Source organism: Fringilla coelebs, assembly GCF_963513975.1.
Source record: "Fringilla coelebs genome assembly, chromosome: 1".
In the NCBI taxonomy this organism is placed as follows: domain Eukaryota; kingdom Metazoa; phylum Chordata; class Aves; order Passeriformes; family Fringillidae; genus Fringilla; species Fringilla coelebs.
In genome coordinates, this window is record NC_140028.1 from 41,767,018 (window position 1) to 41,776,911 (window position 9,894).

The window sequence follows — 9,894 nt, forward strand, 5'->3', positions numbered from 1 at the left end:
ATCAATTGTAATGGATTTTTAAAATGAAATCAATGGCCCAGAGGCAATTATATCAATGCAGGTGGTATAAAAGCCACATATTTCATAAATGCAATCTGTTTCTAAACAGCTCCTGAGATGCACAATATCGTGTGCATTACTCAGTGCTCCTGAGCTGAATCATCAAGTGAAATGTAAGGGCTGTGAAGAGGTCTTTTTTGAAAACCAATATTCTTCCTGAGAAAAGCAAATTTAGAGCTTAATTGAGAATGCATGCCAGCTCTTCTGCTTACTTAAAAGGTTTTCTGGCCTGAAATGATAAATGTTTCTGAGTCAGCACCTCTGGAAAAAGTTGGCGTATGGGGACAAGGGAAGACAGCTTGCCAGCTAGGCAGGCAGAGGCAATGTGCTTTCAGGACAGAGGAACAATCCTGCAATAATAACAAAATTGAACAAAAATTGCAGAGCAAGTCCCACGACAGTCAGCATCACCCCAACCCACAGGGCCGCCTATGGCTTGGTCTCACACAGCAACACTCTTGGATGGTCTCTGGTTCCTCACCGGCCCCACCTAAGAGCTGGCCTGTGGCCAAGACACAGATCCCTGAGGGAAACAGATGCCAGAGGGGTGTAAATCTGTTAAATTACCGTTTTTGTCTTTTTTTCCCCCCTTTGTTTTGTTGTTTGGGTTTTTTTAAAGGGTCTGCTGTCCTTTGTGTATGCAGAACCCTCTTATAACCAAAAAAAAGTCTTGATATGTCAGTGTCACAAAGAGTGACTACTGATTGCAGAGCTCATCCTCACCCTAACACATAACATTAATGGAAAACAATTTTTCAAGGGGTGCTTGAATGACATCTCAGACGAATGAAGCCTTCTGTGTATTCACTGAGGAGGCTCAATATTACAGAACATATTTACAGAGAGACCACTGTATCAGTCCCAAAATTAATGCAGTGTCTTTTGGGCCCAGAGCAATGCAGAGATGTGCCAGTACAACATTCCATTGCTCCACTGGGATAACAAATAGAAGGTTTTTTATGTAGAAGTTGAGGAATTTTTTAACATCTTGCCAAAAACCTCTGGCTAAAGCAAGCAGGTCCCTGAGGCACACATACTGAGTTTGATATCTTACTACCTACTCCAAAAGAGAAAGTCCCCATTGCCAGTGATACCTCTCTGTCCAGAAGCAAATATGTCCCAGTTCTGCTTTTCCTGTATGACTAAAAAAAAGGAAAATCAATCGTATGGTTCTAAACAATATGTTGAAACCCACTTTTTTTCATAAATTGTCCTGGAAAATGTAGATAACAAGAAGCAAGGAGCACCATGCTTGGAAGCAGTGCCAGAAATTATCATGGGAGGACAGCCCAGGAACATAGATAATTTTCAGTCTTATAATCTATCAGGCAGTACACATCACCCACCAACTTAAGACATTAAAGCTTTGACTATGGGATAAAGGGTTCAGGATTTTAAAATATTGCTATATTAAGACAATGATTCTGGTTTCAGTAGTGTATATGAAGGCATAAGGGAAGGAAAAATCCCTCCTCCTTGCTTCTGGTACTTCCCCATGGTACACTCAAGAAGGTTCAAATGTGGCAGAGAAGTGTCAGGAGCAGGTGATACCTATAAAACTAGAGAAAAATTTCATAATTTGGATAGTGGCTTGATAGAAACTATTCAGGAGGGCTTTACAGCTCTGTTCATGAGTGTGAGAGAATCAGACCGATGAGCTTGTGAGAGAAATATGAAAGATGTGAAAGAAAAAAGAGTACAGTGATCAAGTGCTGCTCAGGTGTCAATTTACAGATAATTCTTCAAATTCCAGGGATATTTCTGAATTTGCAGCTGGTCTGACTCATACACAGAGGCATCCTGCTTGGAATGACCAGCTGAAATGAACATGAGATGACTGGCTTTAACGGAAGAGTTTTGTAAAGCCTTTTCTTATAATTCACAGCAAAGTACTTCTGCACCAGACTGAAAATTCTGTGAAGAACTTTAAAAATCAAAGCACATACTCAACTCTGTAAAAAAGAAAACTAGAAATTTCAGACAAGTGACACTTAACAGTCCTTTAAATTGTGTGAGCTTCTTTTCCAGAGTCTGGGAACATCATAACCAAATGAAAATAAAATTTGAAGTGTGTTACTTAATCCTTGTTATATTCAACTGTGGAAACATGGCACGTTTAATGAACCCAGGAAATCCTATAATGGGTATATGCAAAAAAGTGTTATTATAGTTTGTTTTTTAATTTCAGTATACAAGGAAGGGTGAAAAATGGAAATATTAAAATGTAGATAGCTTTAAAAAGCAAGTGTGGGCAAGACAGAGCAATGAAAAAATCTTGCAGTGAAATGCTGAAGAGGAAAAAAGTGCAGTGGACCAAGAGAGTAGAGATTAAGAAAACCAGAGCAGTCAGAGGACTGCAACTCCTCTAACATACATTCTTGTATCACAGCATACTTAGTGTTTTTAATTTGTTAAAATTTTCAGAGACAAACTTTTTTGACTGAATTTTATTCCATGTTGTATGTTCTAGGGTTGTAGTGTAGAAGTGTGCATATGTTTGAAAGCTAATATGTATTTTTCTGTTGATCTATCACCTTTGTGGGGTGGCAGGTTGTGCTAGTTTTCTTTTTCTTGTTCTCATCTGTAATGCAGAGATTTATTAAAAATTAGAAGAGATTGTTATCTGTCCTTCTGAATGTTTTTGTAAACCTTTTTTGCGTAGTGATATTCTATTGCTGAAATTGTATGTATGTATCATCGCAAAAGGGATCATGGGATAATTCAGGTCAGAAGAGACCTCACCTTCTTATCTTCACAAGAAATTTTTTGTAATGCTGATTCAAGAAGGACCAAGAACATAGGGGTTGAAGGTCATAAATTGTTTATTTTGTGCAGCACTGATGCACATGTCTGAATTGCTTAGTTTATCACCATGTATCAGGTTTTTTAGATCACTTTTTTTTTTTTTTTGCTTACTGATGGACCGATTTTTAGAGGCATATTTCCTCACTTTCTTTGCTTTTACAGATCCCAAAGTGACATTCTGAAGTTTCATGACTTTTCTGATTCTTGATTCTTACAGTAAGCCTGGAAGCCCTTTAAAGAGTATAATAAATTAATTCAATTATATCTGGAGTATTATATTCATTGCAAACAGTAGAAGTCTCTCTTCAACTCAAATAAGGTAAGTAAAGATTCATTTCTAATTACTGTGCTGGTTATTTTAATCTTTAACTGCATATTCATTAATTAAGCATTTCAGTCCTATGTAATGATAGCTTAAAACACAGACCATTAACTACTGTAACAGTGCATTACATTTTGCTTATTATGAGAATGATTCCAGAGGTCAGAAGTGGTTACCTATTTCAAAGTACATAGGAAATATGCTGCTCAACTGTGCACAAAATTGCAACGGTTCTGAATTGTAGTTTCTAACAATACACTCTGAGTTGTTCAGAGATATATCAAACAAAAGGATCTAATTTAGTATTTGCAAGTATGGTGGCCACTCATAAGACTGAGGTAACTTTAAATCAGTAACTGTGCTTGATCATCCTAAATGATAATAATGATGCCTCTTTGCACAGATTGGCTGTCTCCTGTTTTTAATCTGGCAGCAAATTAGGTCTTTCTCTATTCATTAGCTGAAGATAAAAATTAAGAACTAGATGCCTCTTTCTAACTCTGTGCAAATAATTGTCCATCTGTTTGTTTAGTGAAAATAGTAGCCTCATTTGAAATCAGATTATTAACAGCAACAAAGAAAGATAATGTATTTGCTTAATAAAATATGGTTTTCACTGAAATTATTCTTGCATCTAAAATTTTTAATAGGCCTACTTAATTTAATGACTTGAGAGAATTTTTTAATATATACACTTGAACATTCTATAGTTCTTCTTCACAACATATGAAGACATGAAGCCACTGAGTGTAGACAAAATCCGCAGAAATTAATTGAGTTAATGGCCTGTATAGTTTTTGCCATTAGAGTCATACAGACATCAACCAGTTACTCATAATATGTCGTCCTACAGACAGGATTAAGCCTTCAGTCTAAATCTAAACATGAAATTTTGTCTGAGTCATTACCAACTTAAACAAAACTCACAAGCTTCTAGTACTTAAAAGGAACAATAAAGGCCTTTACTTTTTAAAATATCTAGGAAAAAACCAGAACATTTTTCAGTATTCTTCTTACAGAAATCTCATTTATGTTGTACAACACCAAACAAAAGGAAGGGAATATGAAAATACCTTTTTTGTCTGCCACCTAACAGCAGTCAGCTTGAATGTAAATCTTACCCAGTTCTTTAATTCTTACCTTTCAACTTCCATGGGCTTCCGGTTCCAGGAAACCTCTCTTAGGTCCTGCTCAGAAAAATCTCTGTGATCTCAGAAGCCTTACTGAAACCTCTCAAAGCAGTAGCCTCATTTCTGCTGGTGGGTCCCTTCTTGCTAGAGCTCTCCAAACTTGAGCTGGGGGACCTCAGCCTTGAGGTGGCATGCAAATCTCTCATCCTTCTGGGCGACTCCAGCTGTCATGGAGCACCTCAGCCAGGATGTGACAACACAGCTGCTCTCTTTCATCTTTCTCCTTATAATTCCTTTAGTGAACTAGAGCAGACAGTAAAGAATGAATCACAGGCTAAGTCCTCTGAGCTGGTTCTGAGAGAGTTTTTGAAGTTCATAAAAGGGTTGTCAAGAACTGGGACAGGCTCTCCAAGGCAGCCATTGAGGAACCAATCCTGGAGGTATTTAGATGATGTGAGATGTGGCACTCAGGGACTTGGTTTAGTGGTAAACTTGGCAGTTCTGGGTTAATGGTGGGACTCAATATTCTTAATAGCTTTTTCCAACCTAAATAATTCTATAATTGAAAGGGAAACCAAACTAACTGAAGCTGTTAGAACCCTTGCTTTCTGGTTTTATTTTAGCCAAATTTACTGCAAATTAGCTTGAAAAAAGTAAAAATTCTATAGAATCTACAAGAGTATGTCAATATCATTTATTTTTCTCCCCATAGGATGGCAAGAAATATTTTGGAAGTTATCCAGATATCTCTTTCAGTAAGCTGGATGTGTAGTATGAAAGTCACCTTGATAATTTTGCAATGTACTCTACAGTTGTTGTTCGGCACTATCTGGATGAAGTACCTTCACCTGACTGAAGATAGAGATGTGGGAAAATATCCCATGAAAATTACCAAAAACTAAAGATCATAGTTTCCTGGTAAACAATTTCCAGGGAAAATTAACTGAGCAGCACAAGCTGTGCTTCATTTAGGTTCATTTACATTCTTCAATGGGTTTTGTTCCTCTGAAGCTGGTCAGTAAAAAGGTAAAATTACCTGTTCTCTTCCACCAGACTACTTGAAACCTTGGAGAAATTTTGGTTTAGGCATGTGGTGTAAAAGTTTCAACCAATAGGTTGTGGCTCAGACACAGGAAGAAGTCTGGTACCCTTCAGAAAAGGCAGAGAACCAGGAAGGAAGAGTGCTGGGCAAAACATCAACCAACCAACAATAAAAATACCCCAAACAACAAAACAAAAATATACACACATGTAAGTTGAGGCTACTGAAATGAGTATACTATTACCTAAATACCAACATAGATGTTGGTGGACTAAAATAGAAGGCTGGAAGAAAAACAAGACTCTCTCCTTGGACACCATGGTCTGGAGTTGGGAATCCCCCTTTTTTCCCCTCTGTCTCTCTAAGGTTTCTCAGTTCTAGTAGCTATTCAAATAGATGCAGTAGTATAAATGGAAAGTTCTTTTCAGTTATTCGTTTATGTGATCAGTCTAAGAATGAAAGATGTCCAAGATCTGGTCCTGATCACAAAAAAATAAACATGCCAGTGGGGTCTGTGGGAAGGAGACTATTTCCTGATTACTAATGGTGTAACCATAGGAACCAAAATTTTTTCTTGTCATTTTACTCTTGGGCAGGGGATTCTCATTAAGATTCCCAGTGCAAGAAGAATCTAGGTGTGCCTGCAGATACTCTTTCTTTTTTTAATCCTCATTTAAAGACTACTTCAGTACTTCTCAAAATTTTAAATTAGCAAGTATTTAAAAATTCATTATGTGCTGTAAAGTATATTGTATTTTAAGAAATAAAAATAAATGCAACATCTGTGAAATTTTTCTAAGCAAGTCTGTTCAGCATTATTTAGAGAGAATACACTTTAGGCCTGCTGAAAAGCTAATGTTAGAGTTCCCTAATGATTTCCATTGTCCCCTCAGTCCCTCACCATTCTTTCCACATTCTGTTTCAAATGAAACAGATGTTTCACTTAGATGTTTGTTTTTCTGGAGGGATGAGATATTTTATGTTACTACCTGTTCTAATTCAAGACAGACTCGTTCTTCAGAGGTACTAAGCACTCATGTTAGAATATTAGATGATGACATATAGTAAGATGCTGATGTAGGAGCAGACAATCACATATTCCATGAATTCCCCTACTTCCATGAACACCCTACTTAAGGGATCTTTTTTCCCTGCTTTATACTCATGGTATTTCTGAGAAGAGAGCAGGAGTTTTACAGAATTTACTCTTTTATCTCATGTTGATATGCTAGAGTTGCCATGGGTCTACTTGTCAACACTAGCATCTGTTTATTTCTTTATACATATTTATAGTTCAACATTTTATAATCATCTATTCAGTCAGAACCTTATTACCAGCATCCTAACTCATGAGTTAGGAAGTTCAGAGTTAAGCTTTCTGTCATCCTTTTGTTGATGTACGTGAAATTATGTCTTATAGAAAAAGCAGAGATGATAGAAAATGATTGGAAAAAATATCATAGAGGATGGACACCTAAGGATTAATGTCACCGTTCTGTGTGACTGAAAATTAAAAACTAAAATTCTTTTAAAATTAGACCTCTGTATCTTTCAGGATAGTGTTTTTATCTCATACTCCTTGGCAAAGCCAATTGTTTATGCAATCCAGATTTCCTGGGTTTCCCCATTACTCTTATGTTTTTCCTGAAAATTTAATCTTTAATTCCATCTGTTCTTCTCAAGACCCCTTCAAGTGATTTTTCTTTGAAGTCAGCAGATCTGTTTCTTGATAGGACTGGGATTCTCTGTCTGTTCTCATCATGCCCTGTGTGCATTTGAACCATGGGTTTTGCAGTGCTGTGCAGATGGGTTCAGTTGCCCCCTCCCAGTTGCTTTCTGCACATGAGCTGGTCCACGCAACCTCAGTGTCTTGCAAGATCACTGCAAATTGCATTCTGCATGACCAGGTAATGACACCCTCAGGTGATCAGTAACAATCCTGTGCTGGTCATAGAATTATTCTATAAAACTGCATTTCCATGCACTACACTTTTTAATGTTCTAAAGTTGTGAACTACTCTCGCGTTAGGGGGCCACCCGACATATGGTAATTGCAGTCAGCTCTGCATGTAATCCTCTCATTTCTAGGGAGCTAATAAAGTTAATTATTCAAAATCACCAAGTATATTATTATTGTGGTAGATGGCCTTCTGATTTTTTTGATCATTTGTTTCACTTAACATTCTGCATATACTCATTTTTAAGACTTCTCTTTTACTGTGTTATATATCTGCTCCTTAGTCTCTTTCATTCTGTGATTCTGTGAAAATCTTTTATATAAAACAGTGCAAGCTAAAGCACTCTTTAACCAATTTACATGCATGTTTCATAGAAGGAAATTTATCTTTTCTTGTAAAACTACACAATAGTTACTTTCAAACTTCCCACATATGCATTTATGCAAAACTTATGCTTTCTAATAATGTTCTAGGTTTTAGGGTTTTTTTGTTTTATATCACTCCCCATATCCTTCCTTTATTTCCACTTAAAATAAAGATTTTGTATGATATTTAAATAATGAACAGACGTAAAAAATTTAGAAATTTAAGAAAAGTTAATAAATCAAAGCATTGTTGGTTATTACATTCAAATAGTACAGACAAAAGAGTAGGTAAATTTATAACACTATTCTTTGTGACAAGAAGATCTCCTTCATTGCATATGCCTGTATGTAAGACTGCTGGTACAGAGGAAAAAAAACAGTAGGTTTGAGCAGATCAGGCAGAACCCTTGCTCCCCACACTTTGCTTCTGAAGCTGGCAAGCAGGACAGATGGAAAAAAAGCAGTGTGCTTTGTTCTACTTAAACCCACCATATGCTGAGTTGCTCTCTCAAAGCCCAGGTGTTAAAAGAGTTAACACCCAAGGATCAAACCTCTTTATTATTGTGCCATTGTGTGGCTCCTGTAACCCAAGGACATTTGCTATGCAGCAAGGAGATTTGAGATGCACTATGTGTATCTGTGGTGTTTGTGTCTCCAAAAACTTAAGGCTTCTTGAGATATCTTCTAACTCTGCTGCAGCATAGGGAAGAATCTGGAGAGTGAAAGCTTTGTTCTTATTATGGCTTTTGCCTGACCTAAGCGTTTGAATCTGATCTGCTTTTGATCCTGCTTAAGCAAGATAAAAGTGGCTCTAACTTGCCTTAGGGATTACTTTTGTCTTTTCAATTCCTTCAGTAAGTAAAAAATATGTGGTTGTGAGCATGCTGTTTTTCAGAAGGGACCATTTTGCTATAATATACTGCAGAACATTTCCTTCCTACCTACAGTACATGTTTCTGCGATGTAATAGGAGAATTCTCCAAGACATGCTTAGCTTAGTTCTGTGTTTCCTATTCAGGTATTCCCCTAGTGGCACTTAAGAAATTATATGCTTTAATTTTGGTGGCTTGTGGTCTCCAAGCAAAGCTGTAGAGTGTCAGGAGCTTTCATCTGGTGAGAGAAATTGCTTTTCTGATTTTCTGGTTTTTGTAACAAAAGGAAAAAACCTAAGTAAAAACAATCAGAAAGGCGCTTTTAGCTCCTTTATGGCTCTCATAAATTCAGTGAAATTCAATGAATATTGCTGCAGCAGGTGAATGTTCTGCTTATATTTTTTAAGACTATGCAATTTGTTACTATAGAAGTGTCAATTATAATCCACTGGACTCAATGCAATAAACTAGAGTAAATGTAGTGACCTGCAGGTTAAGAAACATAATAATTACTTCTTTATGTCTGCTTGGCTGCAAAAGATTTTCAAAAAGGATTTTAGTAGCAGTCCTTGTAACAAAAATGCATATCCCTGTGATTGCTTCTTACCCTAATTAACACTGAGAGAAAAGCTTCATCCTGTAGCTACACTCCTTAGCAACACTCCATTCTTCCTGTTGTATTTTTATGAGACAAGAACCATTACACTGCTGCAAAAAGACTTACCAGTCTTTTTTACTTACGAAAAAGTGCAGTACATAGTTCAACACTTTTGGAAAACAGAAATAAATACCAGAGTACAGAATAGTAGAAAGTATTTTATACTTATCAGGTAATTTCTTTTTTCAAATATCAAATCTGTCAAGTACCTCTAAGCATCTATTTGCAAATTTCTGTGAAAATTTCACCTTGGAAATTCCACCCCACATCCTTAGCAGCTTCTACAAAATGCCTGTCAGAGGCAAATCAGTGTATGTCAGAATTTGGATAAGATAATTCTAGAAACTTCATATTCTTTCTGATTTGAATGGTATGGATCATGGCTTAGGGAAAGAGTTCATAAGTAAAGATTTTCAGGCTTTACATAAGAATAAATTATCTATCCTTTACTCTCCAAGTAAAAGCAAAAAAGTATAAAAAGTTTTGAGATGCATTAAATCTGAAAAAGTACAGATTTAAATTGCGATCCAAAGCTATTCTGAAAACATTGAATTGTAGGGTCTAAGGTTCTTGACCTCAATTTGGCTTTTTGTTGTTGTTGTTGTTGCTATTGTTGCTGTTGTTGTTCTTTTAAAAGCCATTCACAATTTAATATAATTTTTTTTCAGGTCAAAGATTTATG